We start from the raw sequence: 19,127 nt of genomic DNA, 5'->3' as shown, positions 1-19,127 counted from the left end.
GAGGGTCTGCCACGGACACACCTTTTAGAGTTTTGAAAAGTTGTTCACAACTTTTAATCCACCAAGGCTGAAAAGTAAGCACACCAAATTAGAAGCTGTTAACATTAAATCTGTAGGAGGAGTTCAATCATATGCGAGGTGTGGTGCCTTTTGAAACTGCAGCAAATGACTTTCTACCAATATTTCACATTGTTCAACTTTTTTAGCAATATTTAACATAACTAACTGCACATTTTTCCAACAATTTTCAATCCTTTAAATATTTCTGTTGTTCTTAACCTTTCAACTTCTTCAACAAAGACTTCTGCATTTTTTTCCCAAAAGGTTTAAATGATTAATGATTTTATTTTCACCTTCATTGCTTCAACCAGGATTTCAGCAACTTACTTTCTGCTAAACTTTCACTATTTTTAGTTTTAGAAATGTGACACTTTAGAAATGTCAAGACTTTTCATTTATTATCTGCTTGAAATCCTTTTGTTGTTTTTAACCCTTCAGCTTTTCTTTGCTGACAGTTACTCCAGCCAACATGGCTGCCCTATTGTAAAAGCTTCATGCCAGCCGGTGTTATATGTGCTCCTAATACAATGTAAGATTGGACGTCCTCCTGTGTGCTTTCCCTCATACTGGCTTGGTAAAACCTTACTGCTTTAGGCATCATGACTGTCATATTTCAGACTGGGTATGAATTATTTAATGCTAGACTGGTAACTAGCAGGTTTCTCAGCACTGCATCTTTTCTGTACTCTTCTGCTTTCATAAAGCTCCAGCTCCTTTCAAAAACACATTTCCGACCTTTTGAAACTACAGCAAATTATTTTCTGCTAAATTTTCACATTTTTCTTCAGTGTTTCTCTTCTTTTTTAATTTATTAACTTTTTGTTTTGCATTTGTCTTCTCTTTCTTGTACTTTTCTGCCTTCATACAACTTCAGGTCCTTTCAAAAATGCATTTCAGGCCTTTAGAAACTCCAGGAAATAATTTTCTGCTAAATTTTGACATTTTTCTGCATTGTTTGTCATCTCTGATTTTTTTCCCTTTTTGATTTGCATATTTCTTCTCTTTTCTGTAATTTTCTGCCTTCATACAACTCCAGGTCCTTTCAAAAATACATTGTGAGTGCTTTGAAGCTTCAGCTAAATTTTCAACTTTTTTAGCATGGTCAGCTCTCCCCATTCAGCTAATAAGCCTCCTCACTCCTGTGCAGTAACAGCTTTTTCTAGTTCTTATTTTTTTTCTTTATTCTTAGTTCTTCTGTACGTTTATTGATGCTTAACTAGTTCTGCAGTTTCAAGAACATGAACCTTTTTGCTCCTTGATTTTTGAATGAGAAGAACAGAGTGGCACACTGATCATTTGAACTTTTTCTGATATTCAAACAAATTCCTCTAACTTTCATACTGTTTAACTCAGACAAACAAATTATACCTTAAAATGTAGGTACACTTGTCCTCTTTCAACTGATGTAACTACTGATGCCTCGCATCATGGGCCATTTTTTAGTTGAAAATGCTAATTGGTGCCATTTTGTCTTTTTCCACATCTCGCATATGATCGAACTGCTACTAGACATTTAATGCTCCCGGCTTCAAACTTGGTGAGGTTACTCTTAAACCATGGGGGATTAAACGTTAGGAGAGTTTTTTCCAAAGTCTGAAGGGTGTGGCCGTGGCAGGGCAGTGAAGATCGTGTTTTGGCGTTTGTGGATTAAAAGCTATATCATCATCGCAATGTCATGAAACTTGGCACACATGTCCACGCTGACAACCTCATACGTATGAAAAGAATATTGTTTGTGGTTGGAGGAAAATGACTCTGCAGCTTCCCCTACAAATTTTCTAAATACCCCTGCCATTGGGCTTACTTTTGCGTAAGCTGGTCAAATTCGGTACACACCTTCATCATGCCCAGGCACAAAAAAACGTCTCTTGACATCATGACGCCGGGGCCTCAGGAAGTCAGCCATTTTGAATTGAACGTGCGAATTAGCGCCATTTTTTCCTTTTTACACGCATCTGATCGAACTCCTCCTACAGATTTAATGCTACCGGCTTCAAACTTAGTGTGCTTACTCTTCAGCCACGGGGGATTAAAAGTTGTTATTAGATTTTCCAATTTCTAAAAGGTGTGTCCGTGGCAGATCTTCAAACTTTGACGACTCACCACTGCTCGCCCCAAAACACAAAGTCACTCATAACTTTTGCATACATTGTCCGATCTTCACCAAACTTCATAAACTTGCCGGGGACTCTGCCCTGAGTGCATACATGTGCACATACTGTAACTCACCTATCGCACCACCTACTGGTGGTTAGAAATGTCACTGTGTTTCCACACCTCGCATATGATCGAACTCAAACTACAGATTTAATGGTAACGGCTTCAAACTTGGTCAGGTTACTCTTCTGCCATGGGGGATTAAAAGTTAGGAGAATTTTTTCCAAAGTCTTCTCCATTCATTGTCCGATCTTCACCCAACTTCATAGGCTGCACTTGGGCTCCACCCAGAATGCATACATATGACAAAATTTAAACAAGCTTATAGCACCACCTACTGGTGACCAAATAAGTCACTTATAACTTCTCCATACGTGATCCAATCTTCCCCAAACTTCATAGGCTGCCTTTGGCCTCCACCCAGAATGCATATACATGACCAAACTCACACATGTTTATAGCGCCACCTGCTGGTGGCCACAAATATCACTTTCTACGTCCGGTGGTACTACGCCTGGCTGGGATTCTCACATCCTGCTCTAAACTTGACGGACGGCTGCGCACGTGCTCGGACCCGATCATCGCTGCTTGCAGCTTTAATTATTATTATTATTGTAAGTGCATTGGACGTGATTTACGGTGCTTTCACGTGCGTGAAAACTCATGTATTTTGGCATGCATGTCAGGCCTCATGTACACTACGTCATCGTGAAGTTGCTTCAAAGGGACTCTGTAGCACCCCCTATTGATTCACTAAATACACGTGTCGTCCAGCTTAGTTTTGTGCAGCTGGACGAGATTCGCTACACGCCTTCGTCATGCTGAGGCGCACAAAAACGCCTCTTGACATCATAGCGCTGGGGCCACAGGAAGCCATTTTGAATTGAACTTGAAAATTAGTGCCATTTTGCCTTTTTCCACAACTCGCATTTGATCGAACTCCTCCTACAAATGTTATGTTCACGGCTTCAAACTTGGTGTGCTTACTCTTCACCCACGGGGGAGTAAAGGTTGTGATCAGATTTTTCAAATTCTAAAATGTGTGTCCGTGGCAGACCCTCAAACTTTGACGACTCGCCACTTCTCGCCACAAAACACATAGTCACTCATAACTTTTGCATACATTGTTTGATCTTCACCAAACTTCATGGGCTTGCCGGGGACTCTTCTTTGACTGCGTACATATATGCATAGTGATACTCACCTATAGCGCCACCTGCTGGTGGTTGGAAAGTCCCTCTTTATCCACACCTCGCATATGATCGAACTGCTACAAGAGATTTAAAGCTACTGGCTTCAAACTTGGTCAGGTTACTCTGACAAAAGTCTGAAGGGTATGGCTGTGGCGGGGCAGCGAATATCGTGTTATGGCGTTTGTGGTTTGATAGCCATATCATCATCTCAAGGTCATGAAACGTGCTCCACACTTGACGGACAGCAGTGCTGTGCGATGTGCGTCGGCTGGAGTCCAACGTCTACCCCGACACCCACACGTGCTTTGGCCCGCTCAACACTGATTGCAGCTTTAATTCTAATTGTTTTATCCTTTTTACCAATTACTATAGACATGGCAAAATGTTTTCCAATTGGACCGAGGTGTCAAAAGCCCTTCTGGCAGGTGAGGTTTTTAGATTCAAGAAGCAAAAGGTTGATGTCATGACTTAGGTCAGTTTGCAGTCTTTTTTTCTCAATCGTTATTCGTTGTTTTCAGGAAATCTTATGTTAAGTTTTCCCTCCCAGGACATGATTTGAGAACTGACTTTGGGACGTTTGCTTGTATTTAATGCAAAATGACACTTGTTTAGGCTAAAGACAAGCAAAAAGAGTGTCAGCAAACTGCTGCTCCAGTTGTGCAGGAGGTGGAGGCAACTGAAGAAGAGGTAGGCTTTATCTCCATCATCACCATTCCATGTTGTTAAATTTTGTGAGATGCCCTTTCATGCTCTGACAAAAAAGCTTACACATTTTTTTTCTTTAGATCAGTGTGGTGGTCGGAGTGGTGCATCACTGCAAAAAAACAGAAGAAAGGGTTCAGGCTAATAAACACTTGTTTGCAGCAAGAGTGGAGATGCCTGAAATTGTAAACATGAACAGCACACAAACTGAGGAGGCTGCGCAGGAAATGGCAAAGCTGTTTGATGACACCATTGATTCAATTCAATTCAGTTTTATCTATATAGCGCAAAATTGCAACAATTGTCATCTCAAGGCACTTAAATAATATAGTCCAATTCAAGCCAATTGGAATTCATTTCATTGTAGTCTTAATCCAATGAAATCCAATTAATTAATTTCAAAATAATCCAATTCATTCATATGGAGTCAATTCAAAAAACAATATCCTAGCTAAGGAAACCAACAGATTGCACGAAACTTGTCTTCCGTCCAATCTCCCGTCCTGAGCGTGCCTGTGGCGACTGTGGAAAGGAACGACTCCCTTTTAACAGGAAGAAACCTCTGGCTGAACCAGACTCAGGAAGGGTGGCCATCTGCCTCGACCAGCTGGGGTTTGAGAAGACAGAAAAGAGGGGGAAAAACACCATAACACCTTTCAAAGGATACCTGTTCGAACAGAGAAACATAAGTTAATAACCACAATAATGTCACATAATATCATTTGAGAAATTTAACAGGGGGAAAAAGAGAGCAAAGTGAGGAAAGGTGTGACAGATGAGGTCCCCCAGCAGTCTAAGCCTATAGCAGCTTAACTGTGGGATGTTTCAGGATTACCTGAGCCATCCCTAACCATAAGCTTTGTCAAAAAGGAAAGTTTTAAGCCTAATCTTAAAAGTGGAAAGGGTGTCTGCTTCCCAGACATTTACTGGCAGCTTATTCCACAAGAGAGGGGCCTGATAACTGAAGGCTCTACCGCCCATTCTACTTTTAGAAACTCTGGGAACAACAAGTAAACCTGCAGTTTGGGAGCAAAGTGCTCTGTTAGGAAAATATCTTACAATGAGATCTTTAAGATATGATGGAGCTCGGTCATTAAGAGCTTTATATGTGAGGAGAAGAATCTTAAATTCTATTCTGAATTTAACAGGGAGCCAATGAAGAGAAGCTAAAACTGGAGAAATATGATCTCTGCTGTTAGTTCTCATCAGAACTCTGGCATTTTGGATCAGCTGGAGGCTTTTCAGAGAATATGTGGGACAGCCCAATAATAAAAAATTACAGTAATCCAATCTTGAAATAACAAATGCATGAACTAGTTTCTCTGCATCACCCTGTGACAGGATGTTCCTGATTTTAGCAATATTACGAGGGTGAAAGAAGGATTGAAGTGTCATTACCGCCAATGTGAATAACTATTTTACCGTATTTACGCTTATCCTTAGCGAGCAGTTTTAAATAGGATTCTATGTCGCCTGCTCTGGCCCTGGAATATTCTGAATCAACTTCCGGTCCTCACAGTGCCTTTACAGTGCCACAGAACTATATATTAACTAATGCTCAAAATTATTTTTACGATGTAATAAAGACCACAAATATGTATTAATTTGTAGTTTTCGGTCTCAGTCATAGTCAGATCTGTCTTGTGCCTTACATTAATCAGAAATGAAAAGGCGGGGGGTTGTCAGACTTAACAGCTGTCATGCAAACAAGTATCTGTCTTACAGCGAGATACAGGTAGCTGTGACACGCAACAGCTTACTCAATAAGGTTTGTTTTCATTCAGTTTATGAAGATAACTGTCAGTGATAACTGTCTCTCCCTCCCTGGTAGAAACATCAGCGAGGCTTTAGTGTTCACGCCAACATATAACCAAATCTTGCGAAGTGTCCAAAGCAGATTGTTGTTACTTCTCTATGCTCTCTTTCATGTTGGTTGTATGCTTGTTTATTATTGTGTTTTTCTAGGTTTTTCTGTCATGCCCCTCACGCACTAAGTCCACCAACCCAGCTGCTCCACAGTATCTATCTTACCAGATTTTCACTCATAGAGAATATCTTGCATTGTGACCGCTAAATAAACTCAAGTTATTGCCTCATATGTGAGCAATGTGTTTCAACATTTGCCTGTATTGTAAAATTCAGGCTTAAAATATTGTAGTGTGACTTGACTTGTGTTCAAATTATTTCATACATTGCCTTCCTTTCAAATATGAATTACATAAAGTCTAAGCTCTTGATTTAAAAGATACAAAACTCAACATATTTCCTTTCAAATTGAAATGAGATTTTAGTTAGACATTTTATTGTTTTATTTCTTTAAACTAATATTGTCTTGATCCATGTTTGATTTTTAATTTTTGAATATATTCATTGTGTCAACATTTTTACAGGCCAATTTCTGTCGGTACTTAAATGTAGAACAAATATCAAATGGATCCAGAGCAAGATTAATGGCTCAAAATGGGAAGGTTGTTAAGATACTACTGATACAAACCATTTTTAGACTTATCCATCTCCATGTGTGAAATGCACATTTTCTAAAGATGATCAACTGATAGTAAAAGCTCTTTGTAAACCTGCTTTTTCTAATGAACAAAGATTATGTAACAAATAGGTTCTGCATCTGGAAAAAAAAAGGTCTCCAGTGTTTGGGCATAAAACAGGCTACTATTGTACTGCTGAAAATAGCTAAAGGTTGTTGACACATAACAGTCTGTACAGCCTGTAACAGAAATAATTGTTAATCACGGTTGCTCATAAAATGTTATGTAAAGTGTTTACGGAATATTCAGACTGACTGAGATAGTCATATGTGCATGCTTCCTGACATCTGAACAATCAACATTTGTACTAGATTGGTATCCTGCTGTTATGGATCAGAGATGCTGTGCATACCTGAGATGGTGTTGAGTTTCACAGCAGGAGACGTGTTGGTTTAAAGCTTGAGAATGTAGGCCATCTGTTTATGTTGTTTGTTTAAATGTTTATGTATTTGGCAGACGCTTTTATCCAAAGCGACTTACACTGGTAGGCATATAGGGTAAGGGGGTCTTGCCTGAGGACCCCTAATGGAAGTAGGACCTTTTGTGCAGGAGATTTGAACCCACATAACCCACATGAAAGGTGGCAATCTTATAACACTACACTCTCCAGACCCCTGTCCCCAGTCCCCCATCTCTATCTTAAACAGGACTTAGGTGTTGTATTATTAAGTTGATTATGCACAACAAATTATAATTTCATGCTTTGTAATTTTAGCAAGCCATAACAGGTGTTGGCTATAATTTTCTCTTGTTTTGATATCAATGAATATGAGCTCTACTTCAGACTACCGGGCACTTACTTCTGGGGAAGATCTCCATAATTTCATGTGATGATTTAGTTCACAGAAATATATTTATTTCCATCAGTAGCAGCTATACTTTGTATTTACTACTAATAAGGAAATGTGAGCATACTAAGACACCTAACATAAGTGGCAAAAGCAGCTGGTCATTGGTGCTGTAATCTTTTTTATCAATTTAGTTTATTTTTTATTTTTTATCAATTTATTTTTTATTTTAACAACACCTTCAAACAGCACTCTGATACTACAACAGTAGAAATAGTCTAGTATTTTGTACATTTTACTTTTCCTAATGGTCATTTACTTTATTATTTGAATACTTTTAAAGGTCAAATGTGTAAGATCGATTGATGTCTAGCAGGAAAAAAAGGAAAAAAATCTAACCATCTGAATGCCACTATCTCACACACACTGTTATTTAACACAGTGGTACCTAAATGTCTAAAAGTTATTTCATATTTCCATTGATGTAGTGTTGCAATTTTTTGTGCAACATAAAGTATTCAAATACTCCAAGTATTCAATGTATTTAGTGTTAAATAGTAATATAGCAGGACAACATAACATAACATAACATATAATCTCAAAACTGCAGCAGATTATGCATATTCCCAAAGCAAAAGAATGGTAGATTTTGAAACTACTCTGCTGAAAACCCTTACAAAACTCCACCAAAGTCACACCTCTACACAATGTTTGCATGCATTGGTTGAAGGCATGCTGAGGTTGGCCTGATAAGGAGCTGCCACGATTAAAAAGGGAACTTCTTCATCAGAAGAACGGTATTGGGCAGGGGTAACGGGAGGATTTTGGCTCGTACGCACATTTGCCAGTGTGCAAATGCTGATGTCCTCATTCTTTAGTATTCCCCCTACAAGATTCCGAGCGGACTGACTCAATGTCAGTCGCTTTTCGCTGCAGTATCCACACGTTAGACAAGATGGCTGCAGGCACTTCCGTGAAGTCTGACGTCAGTCAAGTTTCATTCAATATATTCAAGGTTTAATTCCATATATTCAAAGTTTCATTCAATATATTCAAGGTTTCATACAATATATTTAAAGTTCCATTCCATATATTCAAGTTTCATTCAATATCTAGGCCGTAACTACCATAGAGGACACAAAGGTCATGTCCTCTGTATTTTTTTTTTTTGCTTAAATTGCGGTGATTTTATATTTGAAGAGCCAAATGTCAGCGACATCTTTGATTGAAAATTAAACGTTTATTCAGTGTTGATTTCTCAGTGTTGGATGCTGAACCTGTTGTATATTTCTGCCGGATGCCGAAGCACAACGCAGCAACAGGGCACAGAGCAGCTCGTGTGGGACAGGAAGTCATGCCCAGAAATAAAATAAAACATCCGGTTAATTTTCAAAATAATAATAAATAATTTTCTGTGGTAACTTCCCCTTACTTCATGAGTCACCATAATAGTCCTTCAAAAAGCCTCAGAATGTCCCATTTTTACCTCAAATTTCAAAAGCTCCGCCCCGACCTCAAGGTTTTTTAAGATTTCTGACACGTCTGAAAACATGATGTTGAAATGGAGTATTGTTTTCATTTCTATCAGTTTAGTATTTGACTGTGTTTATCGATTCAAGATTCAAGAGTTTTATTTGTCACATACATAATCATACATAGTACAATGTGCAGTGAATTTTTCTTTTTACCTGCTACCAAGAATTAAGGATAAGAATTTAAATATAAATATGTTTAATAAAAAAAACCTTGGCACAATAATTCCACACAAAATAAGAAAATAAGAAAAATGCTTCAGTAAAAAAGTGTTGAGTGTAGGGTATTAAAATATAAGTGTAAAAATTTACAATATTAACAATATCATTGACGTTAGCATTAAGGTGCAGGTGAGTGAGATAGTCCAGTTTTTTATATTCTTCACTAAAGGGAAAACAGGATAGGGAGGAAAAGGCTGAGCCAAACCAAACTCATCTTTGGGCCAAGCAGCAAGAAGAGGAGCAGTGATAGAGGGAGAGCAGGTACTATAAAAGGAAGAGACTATGCCAGACCTGTATACGTTTTAAAAGTCAGATGTATAATGCATGATTATTGAAGTGTTGTGTAAGACTATAATAGAACTGTGTTCAAAAGCTGGTTTTCCTTAACAAGAGGGAACATATTAGGCACTATCATCAACATGATAATGTAATAGGGTATTTAAATACTGAAGGAAATATGAAGCATTTGTATATATTATCCCTCTGTCTCAGTTCACAGTTCATTCCTTTTTATTCCTAGTCTATGACTTGATGAAATTCATTCTCCAGTTTAACATTGTAACTCATTTGCAAATCATTTAGGAAACAAAACAAAACAAATAAACCTAAATGTTATTATGATGTTATTTTTGTTCCTTTAACACTCTGAAAATGGTCAGATTTAAATAACGGAATTAAAATAATTTCCTGGGGAGCCCCTGAACCCGACAAGACGTTCTGACTCATGACCTCAGTATTTTTTGGGCCCTGCGTACAGCCCTGTTCAATATATTCAGGATTCATTCCATATATTCAGGATTCACTCAATATATTCAGGATTCACTCAATATATTCAGGATTCATTCCATATATTCGAAGTTTCATTCAATATATTCAAATTTTCATTACATATATTCAAAGTTCATTTAATATATTCAAATGTCTAAATAAGAGATTTTGCACGACATAGCAGTTTTTTTAAATTAAGTGAAGTAAGTCTCAGAAAAGGTCTCTGTTAAACCCGTATTTTATTGTGTTTACATGGACATGATTTAAATATGCTTTTATTGTGGTTAAACATGCATTGTAAACATGGCATTCTGTTTTCTGAAACCTGACATTTTTATTCAAGTTTCCAAAGTATTAGTCATGTGGCATAACAAAAATGCAAGCAATTGCTGCAAGTGACAGCATACATTTTCTTACAAAATGACAAAAGGAATTTCAATCTTTGGGTGAAGAAAGAGTTAAATATCCTTTAAGCGTGCAGTAATCAGTAATGAGGATGCCAGTATTTATTGTTAATACAAGAATATCAGATGTCCCAATATTGTAAATACTGAGGTAAATTTACCTAGATGGTCATGTCCATGGAAATGCGCAATCATTGATAGGTCGATGAAAAGGATAAGCTATTGACAGTCTGGTATCATCTCTGCTGTCGTCATCATCATTTACTTGTGTGCATTCTGACCTTTGCTTATCACTAAACAGTAGACCTGGGATCCGGAGGGGACCTTCTGGATTATGGTCTGCCTGTACAAATATTGACCAGTGCTCAAAGCCATTATCGTCATCTGCTGCCAGCAGGTCAGTGGCATGAGGTTCGCTGATGAAAGCTGAACGTGTCATATCCCTACATATGTGTACTTACGCAATCTGAACTAGTGTTGGAGAAAAGTACAACAACTACAGTACTTTAATGCGGTTTGTTAATCCATTTGTCAAAAATTGATAGCAAAACATCATAAAACCTGCAAGAGAAGGACCGTTTTTCACCCCTTCCACTCTCAGTTATGTAATAAGATGTATGTATCTAGTGACAAACAGGAGAAAATTAGGCCCCAGGTTGAGAATTTTCCTTTAAAGGTTAAGATTATGACCAATATTTTAATTGTGGTTTCTGCAAGTTGTTATCAACTATATGATGTAAGTAGAAGTCTGCTGGAGCCCCTCTCCCAGTTTAGGAGTCACAGGCCCAACTACTGTGATTCCCAAACTACCATCTACAAAGAACAGATTTTCACTGGTCTCATGTCCAACTTTTTAAATTTGTGGGGCCAATCATCTTAATAGCTTCCCTCAGTAGCGATTTATTTGCATCAATTTGCCTATAAAAGACAACTACCACTCTGTCTCTTTTCCTCTTTTTTTAGCACATGATTCATATGTTTGGATGTCTTAATTATTATTATACAATGTTATCAGAGTAATGAATAGCTGTGTCCGAACAGGTTCCTTTGATAAGTTTGGACACAGATTCAAACAAAAATACAGCAATCAATCAATCAATCAACATTTATTTATATAGCACCTTACAACAACCAGAGATTGACCAAAGTGCTTCACAATTCCAGAAAATAGATTACATATAACACAACACAACAACAAAAAGGTGAAACACAGCTTCAGTGAAAAGTCAGTTTAAATAAGTATGTTTTTAATTTGGCTTTGAACTGAGGTAGGTCAGTGGTGGTACATAAATCAGAGGGCAATGTATTCCAAAATTTCGGACCTGCCACTGCGAAAGATCGGTCACCCCACTGCTTGCAATCCTTCCGGGACAGACTTGTGACTGACGCAGTGGCAGATATGGTGGTGGTGCAGAAGCAAAAAACAGGCTTAGCATGATCAGGTGCAAGTTCGGCTTGCTCCAGTCTTAACTGGGCTTTCTCTGGAAGTAGTCACAAAATACAAGTTGAGAATACAAACAAGAGTTTGTAGAAGCAGACTTAAACAATGATTTAGCCGATGTTGTGTTACTGAAGTAAGACAACAATCTGGCGATGAGGAGACTACAGACAGGAGCTCAAAAAGGCACAGGTAGGTGATCAGCAGCAGGTGAGGCGAATCCCCAATCAGCACCACCACGCATCCAAAAGGAAGTCCTGAGGCCTGTACCACAAAGCAGGATTGCCGGCTTAGCGAGGTAACTTCAGGGTTAACCCTGACTTTTCGGTACCACGAAGCTGGATTCATTCTTAGAGAGCTAGGTTACCATGGTAAATCTGAACAGCAAACCTGCTCCGGGTCAGGGTAGCTTTCAGGATTGATCTGAATCCAATAAAAGGCTCCACCCACTGGCCAATCAGCTGTTCGGGAAAAACAATAGCGTGCTCTTTCATCGAAGACCCAATTGAAATCAGAGCACAAATTGCAAGGAGAGCGTTAAGACGGGAACGCATCATCCAGGACCTATCAGGGGGGTATTCCAGAAAGGAGTTTCAACAAACTCTGAATCTATCCCTGAACTCTGAGTTGACTTACTCTGTGATTGGAAACTCTGAGTGTCCGGTTCCAGAACAGCTGATCTGCGTTAGTTCAATCAATTCTGAGTATGTTCACCCTGAGTTAAGCGCGTGTGTGACGATTTTAAAAAGCCATCATCAATGGAGTCCCGATACCACGAGTCACCATGACAACGGAAAATAAAAGAGCAACTTATTTCACTGCGATGGAGTTGGAGGTCCTTCTGCAGGCCTACGGTTAGTATGAGCATGTATTTTCCTAACAGAGCACTTTGCTCCCAAACTGCAGGTTTACTTGTTGTTCCCAGAGTTTCTAAAAGTAGAATGGGAGGTAGAGCCTTCAGTTATCAGGCCCCTCTCTTGTGGAATAAGCCGCCAGTAAATGTCCGGGAAGTAGACACCCTTTCCACTTTTAAGATTAGGTTTAAAACTTTCCTTTTTGATAAAGCTTATGGTTAGGGATGGCTCAGGTGATCCTGAAACATCCCATAGTTAAGCTGCTATAGGCTTAGACTGCTGGGGGGCCTCGTCTATAACACCTTTCCTCACTTTGCTCTCTTTTTCCCCGTTTAATTTCTCAAATGATTTTATGTACATGTGACATTATTGTGGTTATTAACTTGTGTTTCCCTGTTCCAACAGGTATCCTTTGAATGGTGTTATGGTGTTTTTCCCCCCATTTTTCCCTCTTTTCTGTCTTCTCAAACCCCAGCTGGTCGAGGCGGATGGCCACCCTTCCTGAGTCTGGTTCTGCCAGAGGTTTCTTCCTGTTAAAAGGGAGTCGTTCCTTTCCACAGTCGCCACAGGCACGCTCAGGACGGGAGATTGGCCTGAAGACAAGTTTCGGTGAAATCTGTTGGTTTCCTTAGCTAGGATATTATTTTTGAATTGGCTCTACATGAATTGATTTGATTATTTTGAAATTAATTAATTGGATTTCATTGGAATTTTGATTACAATGAATTGAATTCCAATTGACTTGAATTGGACTATATTATTTAAGTGCCTTGAGATGACATTTGTTGTAATTTGGCGCTAGTAGTAAATAGTAACAGATAGAGAGACAGTACAAAGCAGCAGATGGACAGAAAAACTGTGCCGTGTGTCAAGGTCAAATATACTCTTGTGCTTGGAGACGGAGCCATATCTAACATAAACATAAACAGAGTAGTTAGATGCAGCTATCCAAGAGCCACTGTCTCTGACATCACAAAACTACTACCTGAGGTACTGGCAAAAAAACAAGTGGTGAAACAGCTGATTGTGACAAAATCAGACAAAATCAGTCTGAAATCTAAAAAAAAAAACTTTGAGAAACTATTTGAGAGTCTTCATAAAGTGGCTATACCAACACTTATTAGTGGACCTCTCCTAAATATCGACAGAAGGATACACAAATTCAGCCGGCTGCTTCAGTTGAACACATGGCTGTCCAAAGTCTGTGAGTCCAGAGGACTGCATTTCATTGAGAATTTTAAACTTTTCTGGCAAAGAGATCATCTGTTTAAAGGAAAAGGCTCACACCTGAACAGAGGTGGAGTGAGACAGCTGACGAATAATCTCCTCCACGCTCTGAGGCCTCAGAATGGGCCAGGACCGGGTCCTGTGCTGTCGCCGAGAGACAAGAAGAGCAAGAGAAGAGCTCCTGCCTCACCACCCAAGGACCCAAAAAAGGATTCAACCACTGCAACCACAGCAGCACCTCCAGCATCCCGAACACAGGATTCAGCAGCTCCTCCATCACCTTCACCACGGCCCTCACCACAGGCCACCTGCTGCATCTACACCCTCCAGAAACGTTTCACTATCGTTCTTTTCTCCACCGTCACCCATGAGACTTCCTGATCTCCTTAAAAGCTTGGTGAAATCAGGGATTAAAATGGTTCTTCTCATGCCAAACATGGCAAGATCAAGAATTCTATCCTCAAAAAAGCATTGAGCCCCTCTCCCTCCTCAGCCTACTCCACCGGCAAAAGCCCCCCCAGCTCAGCCCCCACCATTGGTGCCCACAGCTGTTATTTCCAACAGCTCAATGCCGTTGTCTAGGACACTAAGTGCCTCTGTGTTGGTAAACCCCATCTCAACCAGAGGTCCAGGGAGGGAGTGAAGAGAGGGACAGACAGACGGACAGTCAGAGAAATATTATCCATATCCCCTGCAAGAACACAGCGTCCAGTTCAACTCTAGCTAATCTCAAACACCCAGTACTCATCTTTAAGTCTTTAAGTCACAAATCCATCCATCCATCTTCTATACCGTCAATCCGTTAATCGGGTAGCGGGTCGGCTGGAGCCTATCCCAGCAAAGTCACAAATCATTCTTTATTAATAGTTTTATTTCCTCTCACAGTCTTGATTTTATGTTTTTAACTGAGACATGGCTTGACAAAAACACAGCTGATGCAGTCCTGATTGGGTTTAGTCCACCTCACTTAAATTTTGTGTCTGAAACATGAGAAAACCAGAGGGGTGGGGGTGTTTGTGCCATATTCAGGGACAACATACCCACACACAAATTATCATTTTTGGGTTTTTTCATCATTTGAGTATGTGCCATTCAAAATGGAGATAAAACAATCTTCCATTCTTTATATCACCATTTACAAACCACCACAGAATTGTTTTATTGATGATTTTACTGAATTACTTTATACTTTTTGCACTGCTTTTGATTGTTTAGTCATAACAGGGGACTTAAATGTGCACGTGGATGTAGCCCAAGATAAGCAAGCTAAAGAACTCACTGCTGTCCTTGAAATGTTTGGTAAAACTCAGCATGTGACTGAGCCCCCCCACAGCAGAGAGCACACTCTAGATGTGCTCAAATGTGGATATTGTCGATGTTGCTTTATCTGATCATTTTTGTGTTTTCTTTGACCTGTTTGTTATACCCAAACCAGCAGTTGGGTCTGCAGTTGCTCGGGGAAGACTCATTAATGACAGAACAGAGACACAGTTTATGGAAATGATTAAGTTTGAGAACACCCCGTGTTCTAATGTTGATGATCTGTTGAATTCTTACACATCAACTCTCCTAAATGTTTTGGATACCATTGCTCCTGCACTGTAAAACCAGATGAGTTAGTTGAACTCAAATTATTTGAGGAAACCAATTGCCATTTAAGTTTATTAATTTAAATCAAATAATCCTTTGTAGTTGAATTGTTTAAATAAGAGTAAGTTAAGTAATTATTGTTAAGGTAGCTTGGGTAAATTAAGTTACAGTTACCGTTCCACTCAAATTACCTGAACTTACAACTAATAAGTATATTATACTTGCATGTAACATCTCTCAAAACTAATTTATAATGTGTTAATATAATTGATCAGAATTAAGTAACATTAACTTTAATGGCTCTTCTTTACACAAATTTTAACTCTTAAGTTAAAGGTAGTGTTTTACTTTCACTTCAATAAATTACAACATTCCAGTTCTTACAACTTGTAGCTACTCAATTAATTTGAGGAAACCGATTGCCTTATACCATTTGAGTTATATTAACACAATACAAACTCAAAATATGTGCCACAACTTGAAATTTTTAATTAATGGTCAAGACTCACATCTTTTGAAACATTACAAAATTAACAGTAAATGAGGTAGTTTACTCCTCACAATTACATTTGTTTTGAAAAAAATAAAAGTCCCACTTAAAATATAAAATTGCATATGGGGTTAATCCTCACAATTAGGCCTCCAACAGTATCCATACAAAAACTAGTCACACAAAATATACAAAAACACAAGCATTGCATTTAAATGATAAAATTGAACTGAAACTTTCCACACACTTGGCTGTTAAAATTAAATAAATCTGACCTGAGAACAGGTTTTGGCCAGTAGCATGCACGTCACAAGGCTGCTTTCTCCAATCACCATGATCTGAGATGGTTCAACTCCCTCAAAATAGACTCTTCCTTAATACCTCAAATTAACATAAAACAGTATATATGGGATTACTAATTCTCACAGTTACAGTGTCCAGACAAACGCTGGTGACAGAAACAATCATGAACTTAACTGAAGCTTTTGTGATTTCCACACACTTGACTTTTAAAATAAAAGTGACCTGAGAACAGGCACATGGTTTCGTTGTTTTCGAAACTTTCAACAACAAATCCCATTGACAACTTAATTCCAGCTCATTTCTCAATGCCTGTAACTTAGGTTTGAGCCGCTTTGTTCCATCATCCAGATCTAAGAGGACGACCTGGATGAATTCAAAGAAGCCACTTAGCTTCTCAAGGTACCTCAAATGGAGAGCATAGAGCAGTCCAAATAATATAACTGCATCAGTCCATGATCCGTGTGACATAACAACCTGATCCTCGATTAACAATCGACACACGCTGTGTTTGAAAGGGAACTTCAGACACCTCCTCCTCATTGATCATGGCCACAAGAGCCACTACTCCCTCTTGGTTTGCTTCCCCTTTGTCCTGAAAACAAGGAGAAAAGAATGTGTAATTTTACAAATCATCAAGCTTATCTAAAGGCTGATAATTGTTGATAAATCATGTTAGTTTTTTATCTTCACCAACAGGGTGTGAATTCATCCTACTGCACCTGCACACACAACACACACCAGAGCGCACGTGTGATTGACTAGAGATCCCAAAATTCTTCCTATAAAGTTCATACAGCAACATCCTGTTATGAGTTTTGGTTTGCTAGAGGATTCTTTGGGAAACGACTAATCAGTATTGAGTACCAACCAAGAGTGTGAAACTAGCACATTACCAGTTATTTTGCAAAGTTTGAATATCTGTTTCAAATTTAGGAGCAGATTACCTATTTACATTAATGTGTGTGATGAAACCTAATGTCAACCACATTTCACAATTACCTTGCAAGTTCTGAAGACCTCTGATGAATTCTCCTTCAAGTACAGTGGTAGGCCAGCCGGCTGCTGTTCGAGCTGCACAGACATGGTTTTTGTCCTGTTGCAAGACAGTGTATACACATAGTGTTCACTGTTCACATTCAACACCAATGTAATGTCTAAAATAAATAAAAAACCTGTTCCTCAAAAGCCATCATGATTGATTCCATCTTCTGACCAAGACTGACAGTCCTCTTCTTTTTATAGAGCTTTAGCAGCTGGGGGGTGTACTTGTCCAGTGCAGCAAAGAAAGCAAATGGCAGATTTTGATTTGTGATCCTGTGGAATTTACTGTAGAACTGCATGAAAAACAAAAGCAATGTGACATTGTAACACTGGGCTTTTGAAACATTTTCAGACAAACACGCATTACAAATTAAACTACTTTGATTATATATGCATATTTTTAGCTTTATACTCACTTGTGCTTTACAAAAGAGTGCAGGCCATCTGTCCTTTGGTTCAGCAACTGGAGGGGCTAAATTCACAATTTCTTCACGTCTTAGAGCAAAGGTACATTGCATATGATGATGGATTCAATTCAATTCAATTTTATTTATATAGTGCCAGATTACAACAATTGTCATCTCAAGGCACTTAAGTAATAGTAATATAGTCCAATTCAAGCCAATTGGAATTCAATTCATTGTAATCATAATCCAATTAATTCATATAGAGCCAATTCAAAAATTAATATCCTAGCTCAGGAAACCAACAGATTGCACCGAAACTTGTCTTCAGTCCAATCTCCCGTCCTGAGCATGCCTGTGGCGACTGTGGAAAGGAACGACTCCCTTTTAACAGGAAGAAACCTTGGCAGAACCAGACTCAGGAAGGGTGGCCATCCGCCTCGACCAGCTGGGGTTTGAGAAGACAGAAAAGAGGGAAAAGAGGGGGGAAAAACACCATAACGCCATTCAAAGGATATCTGTTGGAACAGGGAAACACAAGTTAATAACCACAATAATGTCACATGTACATAAAATCATTTGAGAAATTAAACAGGGGGAAAAAGAGAGCAAAGTGAGGAAAGGTGTGACAGATGAGGTCCCCCAGCAGTCTAAACCTATAGCAGCTTAACTATGGGATGTATCAGGATCACCTGAGCCATCCCTAACGATAAGCTTTATCAAAAAGGAAAGTTTTAAGCCTAATCTTAAAAGTGGAAAGGGTGTCTGCTTCCCAGACATTTACTGGCAGCTTATTCCACAAGAGAGGGGCCTGATAACTGAAGGCTCTACCTCCCATTCTACTTTTAGAAACTCTGGGAACAACAAGTAAACCTGCAGTTTGGGAGCGAAGTGCTCTGTTAGGAAAATATCTTACAATGAGATCTTTAAGATATGATGGAGCTCGGTCATTAAGAGCTTTATATGTGAGGAGAAGAATCTTAAATTCTATTCTGAATTTAACAGGGAGCCAATGAAGAGAAGCTAAAACTGGAGAAACATGATCTCTCCTGTTAGTTCTCATCAGAACTCTGGCTGCAGCATTTTGGATCAGCTGGAGGCTTTTCAGAGAATATGTGGGACAGCCCAATAATAAAGAATTACAGTAGTCCAAGCTTGAAGTAACAAATGCATGAAGTAGTTTCTCTGCATCACTCTGAGACAGGATGTTCCTGATTTTAGCAATATTACGAAGGTGAAAGAAGGCAGTCCTCAAAACCAGTTTTATATGCGAGTCAAATGATAAATTCTGGTCAAACATAACTCCAAGGTTCCTCACTGTAGAACTAAAAGCCAAGGAAACACCATCTAGAGTAACTATATCACTAGACAATTTCTCCCTGAAGCGCTCAGGTCCAAAGATAATGACCTC

The sequence above is a fragment of the Leuresthes tenuis genome, unplaced genomic scaffold (genome assembly GCF_036924035.1).
Source record: "Leuresthes tenuis unplaced genomic scaffold, fLeuTen1.0.hap1 SCAF_3, whole genome shotgun sequence".
Classification (NCBI taxonomy): Eukaryota; Metazoa; Chordata; class Actinopteri; order Atheriniformes; family Atherinopsidae; genus Leuresthes; species Leuresthes tenuis.
Note: the sequence above shows the minus strand (reverse complement) of the source record.